At 45.8% G+C, this 17,155-nt stretch overlaps 1 pseudogene; it reads left to right on the plus strand.

Moving 5' to 3' along the window:
- The first annotated feature begins 745 nt into the window (after positions 1-745).
- LOC146347546 (protocadherin alpha-3 pseudogene) lies at positions 746-8,004 on the plus strand (annotated as a pseudogene).
- Positions 8,005-17,155: the final 9,151 nt, after the last annotated feature.

Genomic DNA, 17,155 nt, shown 5'->3' on the forward strand with positions numbered 1-17,155 from the left:
TCTCACACCTGTTAATTACTCAAATAACCTTTTAGCCCATGTGATAGGGCTTTAACTCAGCATTTTCTTTTGGGATACTATCCAGGTCATCTTGACTATTTTTTTTTTTTTTTTTTTTATGCCAGTTACCCAGAATTCATTGTGAACCTGCACATGTCTTATTGTATCTTCCCTTTAGTACAATTACTACTTTTTTTTACTTATTTTTATTTTCAAATTCTTAGTTATTTATAATAAAACATTTGGTATTTGCATTTCATAATGAGACAATCATAATAAATAATAAAACAATCCTATATTGTTTTAAGAGAGGTGGGTTAGCAATTTCACAATAGACTTCACAACAAGTCCAATAAAGCAAAATCAGCTATTTCCTAAAAACTCAGGACAATATATGGAGAATCTACTAAATATGTTTTTCAATAAAGAATTATGTCATGATTATCATTAAATTTAATATGAATTTCCATTCACACAAAAAACTGATGACATCAAACATACTCAAAAGCTCTACAGACTATATAAGGTAACTGTATTTACTTATCTAGTCACATGATGTCGCTCTCTGCTTAAATATCTTGATAAAAATAAAAGGGGACAAGAAACTCTTCTGCTTTGTCATCAGAGATCATTTAGTCCCTGTAATTGGAGGATCAAAAGGGATATCAGCAGGCTGAATTTAGTTTTTTAATTTATTTTGCAAAAACTGCCACAAAATTTGGGAATAATATGAAATATTTCTGAGATGATTGTTCCACATGGAGACTCTTCAATGGGGAGAGGGCTGCTGCTGCAGCTGGTTCTACTCCACACAGCCTGGGAAATGGGGAGCGGCCAGCTCCATTATTCTGTGCCGGAGGAATCCCAGCACGGCACCTTCGTGGGCCGCCTCGCCCAGGATCTGGGGCTGGAGGTGGGAGAGCTGGTGCCTCGGATGTTCCGGATGGAGTCTGAAGTTCATGGGCGCTATTTTGAGGTAAATGTCCAAAATGGGATTTTGTTTGTGAATTCCCAAATAGACAGGGAGATGCTGTGTGCTAAGAGCCCTTTGTGCACCATTCACCTGGAAGTGATTGTGGATAAACCTTTGAGCGTGTTCCACGTGGAGGTGGAAATCAAGGACATAAATGACAATGCTCCTGTTTTCTCAGCAAGTAAACAGTCTCTGAGTGTTGCAGAATCAATATTGCCAGGCGCACGTTTCCCTCTGAAGGGAGCCTCTGATGCAGATGTTGGTTCTAATGCTCAGGTCGGGTACAAGCTTAGTCCCACAGAATATTTTGTTGTTGAAGAAAAAAAAAATGACCAACACAGTGTATCCCTGGTGCTTGTTTTAAATAAAACTCTGGACAGAGAGAAAATATTGGTGCACCATTTATTACTTACAGCTACTGATGGGGGCCAACCAGAACTCACAGGCACAGTCCATCTTGAGATCACTGTGATGGATGCAAATGATAATGCACCTGTATTTAATCAGTCTGTTTATAAGGTGAAATTATTAGAAAATGTAGTGGATGGAACACTGATTATTAATCTCAATGCAACAGACATAGATGAGGGAATGAATAAAGAAATCTCTTACTCCTTCAGTAATAATGTTCCTTCCAATATATTCAGTATACATTCTGATACAGGTGAGATCAGGGTGAAAGGGAAAGTGGATTTTGAAGATATTCACGTGTATAATGTAGAAATTGAGGCAAAGGATAAAGGAAGTCCTCCTTTGTCTGGACACTGCACTATCCTTATTGAAATTTTAGATGTAAATGACAATGCCCCTGAGATGTCATTAAAGTCCATGTTGGTGCCAGTGCCTGAGGACTCCTCACCAGGGGCAGTGGTAGCCCTGATCAGCATCTCAGACAGGGATTCTGGATCCAACGGGCAAGTGAGCTGCTCCCTGTGGCCCATGGGACTTCCATTCAAGCTGGTGTCCACCTTCAAAAATTACTATTCACTGGTGCTGGCTGAGCCTGTGGATCGAGAGCAGGTGGCTGAATTTGGACTGGTGGTTGTGGCCCAGGACCAAGGTTCTCCATCACTATCAGCTAGCAGCACCCTGGTTGTGCCCATCAGTGATGTGAATGACAATGCACCTGCTTTTGCTCAGACTATCTACACTGTCTTCGTGAAGGAGAACAACCCTCCTGGTGCCCACATCTTCACTGTGTCTGCCTCAGACCCAGACATGGCTGAGAATGCCCTGGTCAGCTACTGGATGGATGAGAAGCTCTGGCCCCTGTCAAGCTACATCTCAGTGCACTCGGAGAGTGGGAAACTCTATGCCTTGCAGCCCTTGGACTATGAGGAGTTGAAGCTGCTGGAGTTCCAGGTCAGCGCCAAGGATGCCGGGCTGCCCTCCTTGTGCAGCAGTGTAACAGTGCAGGTCTTCATAGTGGATGAGAATGACAATGCCCCAACAGTGTCTGGACCAAAGGAGACCTCTCTCCTGCTGGGGGTTCCTATCATGGCAGGGCACATAGCGGGCAAGATACATGCTCTGGATGCTGACTCAGGCTACAATGCATGGCTGCGCTATGAGCTGCACGAGTTGACCAGTGGCCCCTGGCAAGTGGGGCTATACAGTGGTGAGATCAGTGCCAGGCGTGCTCTGGATGAGGCAGAGGGCAGTAGTAGCCAGACCCTGCTGGTTCTGGTGAAGGACCATGGGAAGCCACCACAGTCAGCCACAATCACCCTGAGTGTATCACTTGTGATGAACACCCATGTGGTCCATGCTGATGCCTATCTTACCAGGAGAGGAGGTAGTGCGGGACCACTGGTGGACAATGTCAACATCTACCTAATTATTGCCATTTGCTCAGTGTCCAGTTTGTTCCTGCTTGTCATCATCTTGTATGTGGCTCAGCGATGGCAGAGCCAGGCAAAGGAGACCATGGTGTATGGTCCTGGCACAGCCACACTGGTGTGCACTAGTGCAGTGGGCAGCTGGTCATATTCAAATCGCCACAGCCACATCTTGGAAGGAGGGAGTGGTGAGGCTGGTGCCAAAAGTGACCTGATGGTTTTCACCCCCAACGTACCTCTCTTTGCAGAGAATGGGGATGTGGGGAATATGATGGAGCTCGCCCCTGATTCAGCTGGACAGGTGAGTCCCTAATATTCTTCATTTCAGTTTATCATGTGATACAACATTCTTGAGAGCACTTGACATGTTTTGAATACTCATTGGGAGATAATAGCAGAATTTCAATTTGTAAAAATATGTTTTAATTTGAGATCTTATGGTTTGTACTTTTGATAGTAGAAGGGTAACATTGCTTTGGCTGATGGTAGAAGGGTAACATTGCTTTGGTTGTAAATTAGCTAAGGGCGCAATCCTATGGGGATAGGCAGGCACCTCCGAACTTGGCCTATCCAATGCAGGGCAGGAGAAGTGCGGAAGGGATCATCCCCTCTGCACTTCAGCCATCCTGCATTTGTGGCTAGACAGCCAATTTTGGCTGTCTAGCCGTGGGAAGGCAAAGCGGGGAGGCACTGGCCGACGTACAGGAAGCATCAGAACAGCACTTCCGCCCTCCCCGCCCTGGCACACCCCCAGGAACACCCCATTTACACCACTACATGCTCCTCTTCTGAGCGCTGAGCACAGAGCCTATGAGGCAGTGCGGGAGGGGGTGCAGGTCAATTATCAGGGAACTGACCTATCCTATGGCCATCTAGCCGCTGACCCGCGGCCATAGGATAGCACCCTAAGTGAGTTAGTGAATTCCCACACAGAATGTTACTTGATGAAATAATTTCTGCTCATAATAAAACATAATGGACAGACAGACAGACAGACAGACAGACAGACAGATAGATTTGACTAGGAAATAATACTAGTAAAAGAGGTTAAAAGATACTGGGCAATCATTGATTAATTGTAACTTGAAATAATCTGTTAATTATCATGTTTGGGCCGCCGCCATTTGCGTACGCGCGTTGTTTTTTTAAGTCAGCCATGATAGGCTACGTAAACATTTACGTAGCCTATCACGGCTGACTGCAGGGACACAAACGGCGGCAGCTACGGCTGCTGCCATTTGCATCCCTGCTAGCCAGCAGCTGGATGTCCGGCTGCTGGCGGAGCTGTCCGGCGGCTCCGCAGAATCCCTGCGGAGCACAGCCGGCCGGCCAGGATTCCGGGGGGGGGGGGAAGGAACAGAGCGCCTCCCCTCCGGTGAGGATTCCGAGGGGAGGGACGGAACGCCTCCCCCCCAACCATAAACATAATCCACTAAAGGTAAGTGCCTTTCGTACATCCCTAGAAATGGAGTAGCCTTCATAATTAATAATGAAGTGGCTAAAGCAGTGCTTGGATACAATCCAAAAAATGACAGAATGATCTCAATTCGAATTCAGGGTAAGCCATTTAACATCACAGTGATCCAGATATACGCCCCAACCACAGATGCTGAAGAAGCAGAAGTAGATCAGTTCTATGAGGATCTGCAGCACCTACTGGATAGTATGCCCAAAAAAGATGTTATTTTCATTACAGGAGACTGGAATGCTAAGGTGGGTAGTCAAACAACACCTGGAATTACAGGCAAGCATGGTCTGGGAGAACAAAATGAAGCAGGACATAGGCTGATAGAATTTTGCCAAGACAACTCACTGTGCATAACAAACACTCTCTTCCAACAACCTAAGAGATGGCTTTATACATGGACTTCACCAGACGGTCGACACCGAAGTCAGATTGACTACATCCTTTGTAGCCAAAGGTGGCGGACATCGATGCAGTTGGTAAAAACAAGACCTGGAGCTGACTGTAGTTCAGATCACAAACTTCTTATTGCACAATTTAGAATCAAACTAAAGAGAATAGGGAAGACCCACAGATCAGTTAGATATGAGCTCACGAATATTCCTCATGAATATGCAGTGGAGGTGAAGAATAGATTTAAGGGACTAGATTTAGTAGATAGGGTCCCGGAAGAACTATGGACAGAAGTTTGCAACATTGTTCAGGAGGCAGCAAAAAAAAACGTCCCAAAGAAAAAGAAAACCAAGAAGGCAAGAAGGCTGTCTGCTGAGACACTGGAAGCAGCCCAAGAAAGAAGGAAAGCAAAAGGCAACAGTGATAGGGGGAGATATGCCCAATTAAATGCAAAATTCCAGAGGTTAGCCAGAAGAGATAAGGAATTATTTTTAAACAAGCAATGCATGGAGGCAGAAGAAGATAACAGAATAGGAAGGACAAGAGACCTCTTCCAGAAAATTAGAAACATCGGAGGTAAATGCCAGGCAAAAATGGGTATGATCAAAAACAAAGATGGCAAGGACCTAACAGAAGCAGAAGAGATCAAGAAAAGGTGGCAAGAATATACGGAAGATCTGTATAGGAAGGATAATAATATCGGGGATAGATTTGATGGTGTGGTCAGTGAGCTAGAGCCAGACATCCTGAAGAGTGAGGTTGAATGGGCCTTAAGAAGCATTGCTAATAACAAGGCAGCAGGAGATGACGGTATCCCAGCTGAACTGTTTAAAATCTTGCAAGATGATGCATGCCATATGCCAGGAAATTTGGAAAACACAAGAATGGCCAACAGATGGGAAAAAATCAACTTATATCCCCATGCCAAAAAAGGGAAGCACCAAAGAATGTTCAAACTATCGAAAAGTGGCAGTTATTTCACATGCCAGTAAGGTAATGCTCAAGATCTTGCAAGGTAGACTCCAACAATTCATGGAACGAGAATTGCCAGATGTACAAGCTGGGTTTCGAAAAGGCAGAGGAACTAGAGACCAAATTGCCAATTTCCGGTGAATAATGGAGAAAGCCAGGGAGTTTCAGAAAAATATCTATTTCTGTTTTAATGACTATTCTAAAGCCTTTGACTGTGTGGATCACCACAAATTGTGGCAAGTTCTTGGTGGGATGGGGATACCAAGTCATCTTGTCTGCCTCCTGAGGAATCTGTATAACGACCAAGTAGCAATGGTAAGAACAGACCACGGAACAACGGACTGGTTTAAGATTGGGAAAGGAGTACGGCAGGGCTGTATACTCTCACCCTACCTATTCAACCTGTACGCAGAACACATCATGCGACGTGCTGGGCTTGATGAAGCCAAGGCTGGAGTTAAAATTGCTAGAAGAAACATTAACAATCTCTGATATGCAGATGATACCACTTCAATGGCTGAAAGCGAGGAGGAGCTGAGGAACCTCATGGCGAAGGTGAAAGAAGAAAGTGCAAAAGCTGGGTTGCAGTTAAACCTCAAAAAAACCAAGATTATGGCAGCCAGCTTGATTGATAACTGGCAAATAGAGGGAGAAAACGTGGAGGCAGTGACAGACTTTGTCTTTCTAGGTGCAAAGATTACTGCAGATGCTGGCTGCAGCCAGGAAATCAGAAGACGTTTAATTCTTGGGAGGAAAGCAATGACAAATCTTGATAAAATAGTGAAGAGCAGAGACATCACACTGACAACCAAGGTCCGCATAGTTAAAGCAATGGTATTCCCCATAGTAACCTATGGCTGCGAGAGCTGGACCATAAGGAAGGCTGAGCGAAGGAAGATAGATGCTTTTGAACTGTGGTGCTGGAGGAAAATTCTGAGAGTGCCTTGGACTGCCAGAAGATCAAACCAGTCCATACTCCAGGAAATAAAGCCAGACTGCTCACTTGAGGGAATGATATTAAAGGCAAAACTGAAGTACTTTGGCCACATAATGAGAAGACAGGATACCCAGGAGAAGATGCTGATGCTAGGGAAAGTGGAAGGCAAAAGGAAGAGGGGCCGACCAAGAGCAAGATGGATGGATGATATTCTGGAGGTGACGGACTCGACCTTGGGGGAGCTGGAGGTGGCAGCGGCCGACAGGAAGCTCTGGCGTGGGCTGGTCCATGAAGTCACGAAGAGTCGGAATTGACTGGGCGAATGAACAACAACAACACTTGGCTTATCTTGCTTCATGTGTCACTGACGGACCAAAGACGATTCCATGAAAATCTGGGTAATACTCCAATGTGCTTCTCATTCCATTGTCGTGGAGATCCCCCCCTCCCTCAAGCTGTGCAAGTCCCATAGGAATGAATGGATGGTGTGAAAGAAGATGTGTGCTGGAGAATTCCCTAATGAATTGTGTTCCTAATGTGTAGCACTGTAAATACATTCCACTGAAATCCTTTGTTTACTTCAGAGTAAGGTAACCTGTATGACATTTAGCACACTTTTAATTTCTTAACTAACACTGTTTCTCAAGCTCTGGTATCATTAATTGAATTTATTTATTTATTTATTTATTTTTTTATGTAATATATTTCTTAGCCACCTTTCAAGACTGTGGGCTTCCCAAGGGAACTTACAATATAAAAACAGTACAATTCTGCATCAGACAAATTACAAAAGCACCTTATATTGAAACAAGTTTAAAATAAGCCAGTTAAAATAAAACGGATTTATGTGTAGCAGCCATATTGGGGGTCAGACTAAGTAGCCTCATGCAGTCTCATGCTTCATGTTCTTGCTGAGCTCTTTCTTCCTTAAATATATTGTTGTAAGCTGACGAGACACAGGAATTCCTTATCTTGTCAAAGGTCATACAATTGTATATCTTGTTCTCTGCTGTTCTCTTCTGTTCTCTGCTTATCACGGCTACCCTATAACCCAGTTCTTGTATTATAAACAATGGTGCTAGGAGAAGAAATGTTGAGGACTGCAACCCCACATGGGAGGGAGAGGAGAAGCTGTTTCCTATGTGTAACAATATCCATAAAAACAATGTGCTAATGTAAATCGGGGCTTTTGGCTCTTTGGAAATGATTCCAGCCTTAAGCCTGCGCGTTAAATAAAGAATCTCTTTTTCCTTCACTCCGTGGTCTCTCTGACTCTGAGTTCTGCAACATAAATGGTGCCGTGACTTGGATGTGGCAGGCTCTGAGACAGAGAGGTGGCAGTTGCCTGCTCTTAATCGCCGCACCAGGAAGACGAGCTCAGTGCATGCCTCCCTTTCTTGGCGCCACCGACCTTTTTGTTGGGTGAACGGGAGAAAGCCTGCCCTGGGATCGCCCAAACGGCAGCAAGCGGCAAGAGAACCTTGAGAAGTGGAGGAAGGAACTTGAGCCCTGCCTGTATTGCAGCTACAATTGAGTTGAAACCCACATTGGAAGCCTTCAGGAGAAAGGCAAGTATATGGGAAAAAGAGGGCCCCGCCTTTAGGGAGGAAGGCCACTGGGCAGAAAAAAAGAGGGCCCCGCCTTATGAAGAAGGTCAGTGTTAGTATACGTATACGAAAAGAACCTACTCCTTGCCGGTAGAAGGGGGGCCTGATCACACCCCCTAGCGGGCACCAGTACTCAGCACAGCCAGTACCCAGTAGGAAGCTGAGGAAGCTGGGGAAGCTGCTTTCCTCTCTGGTAAAAAGTGGGAAAAGTGGGTGGCAGGGACATATGGATGCAGTGGAGAGATTGATGATTGTGTGAGTGGCTACTGCGGTTTCTGACGCATACCGTTGACCGTCCGGGTGCCCAGGCCAGTAGCAAAGTGCGTGGTGTGTAAAATCCTCTTGTGTCGGCCAGTGAGACCCCTTACTCACTGACCAATTCCCCTTCCCTAATTGTGTCTGTCTTCAATTTAGGAGGGAGGCTATGGGTGGTGGGGGAAGCAAACCTTGCACCCTCTTGGGATGTATGCTAGCGAATTTTAAGAAAGGTTTTAGTAGAGATTATGGGGATCCCCCCATGAATCCTCAACGGTTGTGGACTTTGTGTGAAATAGAGTGGCCGTCTTTTGGTGTAGGATGGCCTACTGAAGGCTCTTTGAAGCCCAGCAAAATCAGCCGTGTATATGCCATTGTGGTTGAGAGACCTGGGCACCCCGACCAATTTCCCTACATAAACTCGTGAGATTCCATAGTCCGCGCTTCTTCTCCATGGCTAAAGAAATGCCTAGAATCCCAGGCAAAAGTTTTGGTGCTCAGAAAAGAAAAATTGGCCAAGAAATTACAACCAGTGTTAGAAGCCCCGTGTGAAGATCTGGCAGAGCTAACGGCGTTTCCACCTGCTTATGCCCCGCTTCCACCATGGGCCCATGTTACTGTAAGACCGCCCAGTCGAGACCCAGATCCGGTGGCTCCTGAGCCCCTGCCATCCCCCCTGCAGAGGCATTGCCCCTTGCTTTAACTTAAAACTGTCACCATCAGTTTCAAGCCCCACCAGCAGTAATTCACCGATTTCAGCTACGGTCCTCAACTCCCAGATATTGCTTGCCGAGACTTTCATCTCTATGGGATCGGGAGGTTCCCCTCTTACACCTCAATCAGCATTAATAAAAGAAACTGAAGAATTGAAGTGTTGGGCAGAAGATTTAATAAAATCGGCGGTAACCCTTAAAAAGATGTGTTCTCACAAAAAAGAGGAGGCGAGCTCGTCTACTGCTCATCAGTCATCGTCTACTGCTCAAGACTTGCACCCCCTTGAGATGTATGTCAAACAAAGAAGGAAAAAGTTTTTTTTTTAAAGATTCAGAATAGAGAGAGAAAACAGCAAAAAGCTCAAGGTCGAGCTGAGAGAAAAAAAAGAACAAGATCTGAGGCTGTTAATTAGAAAAATGTTGTTGCAGGACAGCCTGGCTTTTAACAAAGCGTGGGAGCGTGAGAGTGTAAGGCCGAAGAAGTAGCCTAGCGCGCCAAGAGGGGGGGCAGGAAAATTGCCCACAACGTTCTGAGTTGTGCAACATCATCACCTCGCCTAATTGAGATGAAATCCCTAAGAAACAGAAACTGAAAATGAAGACCCAGAAGATGAAGGCGCAAAATAGAAAATAAAAGTAAAGAATCAGCCCCCAGAGCACAAGCTAGTCCCCTCTTCGAGTGGAAAGTGTGCCATAGGACGGTCCCAAGGCAGAATGAAGCGGAGAGACCACGTTGAAGATCTCTGTCAAGGTAACCATGTTTAGCTTTGAACTGTGTTAGAATTGCATAGAGCCTGTAGCTACTGACCATCAGCTATATGATTTCTGAAGAGCGTAACTATTAAGCTTTTGCTGTGGGATTCCCTGCAATGAAGAAATCTCACTGATTTAAGTGTCCAGTGTTAGACTGCCTGAGTGTGTGTGCTGAAGAGACCAAGAAACCAGACAGCATGTTTCTGGCTAAGCCAAAATCACGCTACTACCATGCTCCTGGAAGCTGCAATAAACTGTGTAAGCTGGGAGACCCAACCTGATTGAGAAGAAAAGAAGATATTGGAGTAACTGTCTTGAAAAACAGTGAAATCTGTGTAGCTGGCTGGCTGACGCTGTCAGTGATGTTACAACTTTAAATTAAGACTGTTTTCCTGTTTGAGACCCCAGCAAAGAAAGCTGACCCGAGTTTTTAGTTGCCCATGCCAAAGCAAAGATTTAGCTGCCCTGTACCTCATCATGGCCTGTTTTGAGCTTGGGATTTACAAATACAAACAAACAGAGAAGCTTGCCTTTGAAGTCCTGCAAATCACCCCACCGCCTCCCCGAAGAAGATTAATGGCTGCCTGAAAAAAATGCAAGTATAAAGCGATGCCCATCACCCCCCAGCGTCCTGAGTTCTGGCACTTTGCTTTCGTGTACCAGGTTAGAAGAGAAAAAAAAAGAGTAAGTTTTTAAAATGTCTGTGAGAACCTGACAGGAGTAGAATAAAATTTACAGAGGAGTTGCCCAGGTTGAAGCGTCACGGCTAGAGAGCTGAGCTGTGCCGCTCTGTTTAGACAGAGGCCTTGCTAAAAAGTTAAAGGCCCTTGTCTGTCAGAAGGGGTGTAGGGCCACACTTCCCCTTTTTAAACTGATGCAAAAGTGGAGAGCCTTTGCTGGAAACATCTCATCTTCATTGCCCAGAGCCTTCTCTGTTTGCCTCCATCATTGTCTAGGCTTTTTAGAGACACTCTGCACATGGACTAAAATTTTAAATTGTCAAAGACTTGCCATGGACAGTGCTGTGAAGCTTTTGATAAACTTGAACTCTCATCGCTGTAGACCGTGTGTCTGTGTTTGTAGTCAGCTCAGTGTATAGCAGGCTGAGTTTGCTCTATGACTTTTAGATTTCCTTCTGCTAAAACTCATGCAGCATAGAGTTGCCGATGCAAAAATGGTGACCTAGAACTCTTTGCGTTTGTGGGTATGCCCGTCCCTTGATTTTGATGGGCCCTGGGCTTTCAGCCAGAAGAGCAGTATGATTGCTGGATCTGCTCCATCATGCCTTACCATGCAAAAAGTGTTTTCCATTCATTGTGTTAAATTGCAGAAAAAGTTTGTTGTGTATATTTTATGATTTCTTAGATATCATAAAATATATGTGATATTTGCAGATTAGTGTTAGTTGCAACTCCAAATGATACTGAGTGTGGTTCCCAATAGATGACAAGGAAGAAAACACAAAAGGCAAGTCGAGAAAGACAGAGGCAAGTAGAAAAGAGGGAATAGAGGAAGTAGCAGACAGATAGAAAAGGAAAAAAAAAAAGAAGAAATAAGAGGCAAGAAGCAAAGAGAAGAAGCATGGCCATAGTTGCCCCCAGGGTAAATTAAAAGCAGCTGATTGTGCCTGGAGCTTATTACCTGGGGTAAAGTAGCCACAATAATGTAATAGTTCTTTAAGATGAAAAAAATGTAACTAGAAAGAGAAGAAGAGCCTATCCCAAATGTGTGTCATTGGGACTAGTGTAAGGCAGAAAGGTTTAACTAAGTGAGTTTAACTTGAAAAAGACAAATAAAGAGACAAGGCTAGTGCGTGGTGCAGAAAGTTTTATGTAAAAAGTTTGAAACATGATCTGCAATACAGGCAGATCAGCAAAGAAAAAGAAAGCAAAAGAAAGAGAAAAAAATTGTCTTCCCATACTAATGAATAAAAGTGTTATCAAGCACTTTGGGAAGCTAAGTTGTTTACAGGAAGCTGTGCCTGAGAACCAAACACTTCTAGCCTATGCTGAAAATGCTTGCTAGTGTTGTGCTGTCTCATGGGTAACATGTATGGTATAAGACCCATTTAGCCCAATAGCTTGTGGTTCAGAGAAGCTGTCTGATCCAACCATTAGGTACGCCTGTGTGCTGTAAGTTACCCAGTAAAGGCTCCTTGTAAATAACCCCCCCCCCTTGCTGGGATCCCAAAACACAAGCGGGGCTAAAGCGCCTCACCCAGTATCAAACCCTGCTGTTAAAAGCCATGAGAGCAAGTATAAAAAAAGTCAGTTAATATGACTAAAGTGTCTGAAGTGCTGCAAGGTGCCACCGAAGCCCCCAGAGCGTACTTGGAGCATCTTTTAAATGCCTATCGCCAGTATACCCCCCTCGACCCAGAGGCCCAAGAAAACGTGGGCGAGGAAAAGAAAATCCGGCAGAGGAAAAAGATTCTTAAGAAAGAACCAGTGTGCCCAGTGCAGACAAGATGGACATTAGTGGCATGAATGCCCAAATAAAATAAATCAAATACAAAAGAGAAAATCAAAGGGGCCAGAATGGGCGAAGAGGGAGACAGCTTGAGAGGGGCCGTGACATTGACTTCATGATTGACACTGGAGTGGCATCAAGAGCAAGCAAACGTTAGCCTTAAACAAGAAGTCCAAACACTGAGCAAAGTTCTTCAAGCCCAGCGTCGCTTTGTCTTAAAAAATAAGCCCCCAATTCCCATCACAGAAGTTCATCCTTTCCAACCAAGAGTTAAAGTATGGGTTAAAGAGGGAAAAATAACCCTTTGACTCCCAGATAGAGAGGACTGAAAACTGTCATACTTTCCACCCCCGCAGCTATGAAAGTAGCTGGAGTTAAACCGTGGATACATTGGACACGAGTCAAGAGAGCGAGAGGGGGAGAGTGGACTGTAGCTGAAAATCCTTTAAAAATCATTCTAAAAAAGCAGTAAGAAGACTCAGGCTAGACCTTACTGTGGGCACCCCAGGAAACTGTCCATCCTACGTACAGTCAGACCTGCAACTGGAGAATTGAAGAAGGGGACTAGACCCTACTGCAGCTTGCCAGGTGAATAGCTGCCCAGCGTACGGTCAGATCCCAAAGAAGATCAAACATGCGTGTTGTAGTGTTAGTAATGTTGCATTGTGTTTCCTTAATAAAGTGCAAAAAAGGGGGTCTGCCCCTAGAAAGGGAAATCTGTCCCAGCAATTCACTGATAATTACTGGCTTCACCTGGCTAACATCACGAGAGTAAATCATTTTTGTTTGCCAAGAGATATACCTGCAAACAGGCTTATTAGCTCTTGTCTAATACCTGTCTGTAGACATCCTGAGAAAATTTAAAAAGATACCATGTTATGCAATTATGGTATAAGCTTGACTTATTCCCAAAATGCTAATTGGGGCGTAGTTGCAAAGATCCTACCCCCTACAGAATTTACTTTACGTACCCCCATCATTGCTGAAACAAATACTACATGTGCACGAATGCTTAATTGTCAAAAACTTTCCAGAAAATGTAAAGCTATCCCTGGCCCCCACTTCCACTGTAATGAAATTCAAAACATATCTTTTAATGATGCCCACATACTTTTGCCTCATGGATGGTTTTAGACATGTGGTTCCCGCACTTGGTCATTCATTCCTGCCAACTTGTCCAATAACCACCCATGTTGCCTCAGCCGCCTGGTGCCAATTCTTCCCCTGTGGCCCGAGAAAATCTGTCGACGGCAGCCTCGAGCACTCCAACTAACTAAAAATTGTAATAGTCATGTGCAGTTATATTCTGACTCAGAAAAATTGGCCTTAGCAATGTCACTGGTTCCAGGTTTATTCCAGGTTTATGGACAATTTATTCCCCTGTCCACCAACAAACAAAAAAACAAAAAAAGGTCACTAACTCAAGGAGCTTTCAATCTAAAGTTTTGCCAGCAGAGGAGACAAGAAAGTGAGGGAAGGAGAGGGATGGTATCATGAAGAGCTGGGATGCCAGAAGTTTGGAATTTCAGATAATTTTAAAGTTCATTTTGATCACCGGAATGATCAAAATCCCCTCAGATCCCAAGCATGTCCCCCCCCCCCGCTCCTTCCTGCCTCCTTTCCTGAGGGGACAATTAGAGTTGACCTTTGTTTCACCCCTGCCAACATCAGGAAGCAGACGAGGAGGCCACTGCATCCATTTCACAGGCAAAGATCTTCAGCTGGAGGCAGCTGGTATGGCTCCATGAAGTCCCATCTGCTCGGAGGATGGAAAGAGAGTTTGCTGATGCCAGACAGCTACTGCTGACCAAAGGAGATCCTCTGCAGCATGCAAGAGAAGTCAACTGCCTACAGTTAGGACAAGTTGAGAACTTAGAACAAACTTTCCTTGTTTATTTAAATTGACTGCAATACCATGTTCTGCATGGTTTGTTAATAAATCCTATGGTCTGGTTAAAGTACAGCTCATGGGGTTTGGTCCAAGGGGATTCTGAATAATGTACTCTACCTCACCCCATACCCTTAGCCACTTCGCCAAGCTACTCTAGAGGCCTACTGCTCTGCGTTTGGTGGGTGGTGGCAGCCAGCAATCCATAGGGCTCTTCTATTGCACCTTTGATTCTGGTAGTGAAGGTGAGGCACTTAGAAGCCCACATAGGCTGACTCTCCTTGAGACTCTCCTTGTGACCAGGAGGTGCCAGGGCACAGAGAGGGGTGAGAGCCAGTGGTGTAGCTGGGACCAAGATCCAGGCCCCCACAGCGCAGGGTCCCCCCAAATGACCACCCAGAGAGCGGCAGGTGATCAAGGCAGCAGAAGCAAAGGCCACTGCCTTCCTTCTGCTATGATCTAAGTGAGTTTAAAATGAACATGCTCACAGTATGTTTTTTTAAACAGGGTTGGCAAACAGTTTGGTTATTTTTCTAACATATCGGATGTAGAAGCAGTTGCAAAGCATGGAATTGTGCTTGAAGGGAGAAGAGAAATGTGTGCTTCACAACTGAAGTGGTACAGGTGGCTATCTAAAGCACACACACACACACACCCGACCATTAAATCCAAGATCTAAAATTACCTAGCTGCACCCCTGGTAAGGACACTCTGAAGGACCACAAAGCACATCAGGGACAGAAGGGCAGAGGCACCAGTAATAGGGGAAGACTATGTGCAAATGCAGCTAGCTACAGAAATTTAGACTGTTTCTGTATAGGGTGAGGAGTGAAGAGTTAAGCCAAAAGCTTTGTGGATGAGGTGGCTTTTGAGGTGAGCTCTGAAGGAAGAAAGAAAGACAGGCACCATGTAGGTGTTCTCCAATTAATGTCCAAGGGGTTATGAGGCAACAACTTTTGATGGCCAACTGAATGGTGTCATTTAAGGAAGCAGAAGCCCTTCAGACATCTGAGGGCAATAGAACTGGAGGAGTGAAGGTCACAGACAAGGATATATCAGGATATGAGGGCAGAGACTTAAGGGGGAGGAAAGCCATGGAAGGCTTTTATCAGACTTTTATCGACGATCAGGCATGGGCTAGAGCTGTATCTTCAGCCTACCACGTGGCGGTGAAGGCAGCAAAAAAGGAATATTATGCAGCCTCTATCGCGTCTGCAGAGTGCTGTCCCAGGAGGCTGTTCCAAGTGATCCGGAGCCTGGTCGGTCCTGTGGCTCCTGAACCACTGGAGCATTCTAAGGCCTCCTGTGAGGCCTTGGCAAGGCACTTTGCAGATAAAATTGATCAGATTAGGAGTGTTACTCCGCACGCTGTGGATACAGTTAGTGAGCCAGAGGCGGCCTGTGGCAAACCGGTTTTGTGGGATCAGTTCCAGCTTCTTCCTCCTGATGAAGAGGACAAGGTGCTTTCATCTGTAAAGCCGACCACCTGCTTACTTGATCCTTGCCCATCTTGGCTCATTATGAGCTGCAGAGAGAGGCTGGGTGAGGGGATCAGGGCGGTGGTGAATGCCTCCCTTGAGGAGGGAGTGATGCCATCACCCCTCAAGGAGACAGTGATAAGACCGCTCTTAAAGAAGCCCTCCTTGGATCCTCAAGTTCTGAACAACTTTCGCCCAGTCTCGAATCTGCCATTTTTGGGCAAGGTGATTGAGCGGGTGGTGGCGATGCAGTTGAAGGCACACTTGGAAGAAATTGATTATCTAGACCCATTTCAGTCGGCTTCAGGCCTGGGCATGGGACAGAAACGGCCTTGGTTGCCTTGGTGGATGATATGAGGAGGGCTCTGGATAGGGGTGAATGCTTCTTCCTTGTTCTCCTCGACCTCTCAGTGGCTTTTGATACCGTTGACCATGGTATCCTCCTGGACCGCCTGGAGGGGTTGGGCATTGGAGACACAGTATTGCGGTGGTTCCAGTTCTTCCTCTCTGGCAGGTACCAGAGGGTAGCACTGGGAGAGGAGGTTTCGGACCCATGGCCACTCACTTGTGGGGTGCCACAGGGTTCCATCCTCTCCCCGATGCTATTTAACATCTATGTGAAGCCACTGGGGGCTATCATGAGGAGGTTTGGGGTAGGGTGTCATCAATATGCGGAAGACACGCAGCTCTACCTCTCGTTCAAATCTTCACCAAGGTTGGCCGTAGAATGAATCCCTGTCCAAATGTCTGGAGACAGTGAGTGGCTGGATGGGGAGGAATAAGCTGAAGCTGAACCCTGACAAGACCAAGGTACTTTTGGTGGGAGACAAGAGGAGGCTGGGGGATGTTGACCTGGTGTTGAATGGGGTACGGCTACCCTTGAAAGACCAGGTCCGCAGCCTGGGGGTCATTTTGGACTCCCAGCTGTCCATGGAGGCTCAGGTGTCAGCTGTGAGCTGGACAGCGCTGTATCAACTCCATCTGATACAATGGCTGCGTCCCTTCCTTCCCGACCATCTGCTCCCATCGGTAGTACATGCCCTGGTCTCCTCTCGTTTAGACTACTGTAATGCACTCTACGTGGGGTTACCCTTGAAGATGGTTCAGAAGCTGCAGCTGGTACAGAATGCGGCGGCTCACCTGATTAAAGGCAGCCGCAGGTGAGATCACATCACTCCAGTGCTGAAGGAGTTGCACTGGTTACCAGTTGTTTTCCGGGCCAAATTCAAGGTGTTGGTTCTGACCTTTAAAACCCTATATGGTTCTGGCCCAGCCTATCTTAAGGAACGCCTCCAGCAACACCAGACAGGCCGCTTAACAAGATAAGCCTCGGATGGCCTTCTCTCTGTCCCATCAGCCAGGACAGCTAGACTGGTGGGGACGAGGAAGAGGGCCTTTTCTGTGGTGGCTGTGG

This window comes from Heloderma suspectum, chromosome 4 (assembly GCF_057233095.1).
Source record: "Heloderma suspectum isolate Gila_16-S chromosome 4, 16-S_ref, whole genome shotgun sequence".
NCBI lineage: Eukaryota > Metazoa > Chordata > Lepidosauria > Squamata > Helodermatidae > Heloderma > Heloderma suspectum.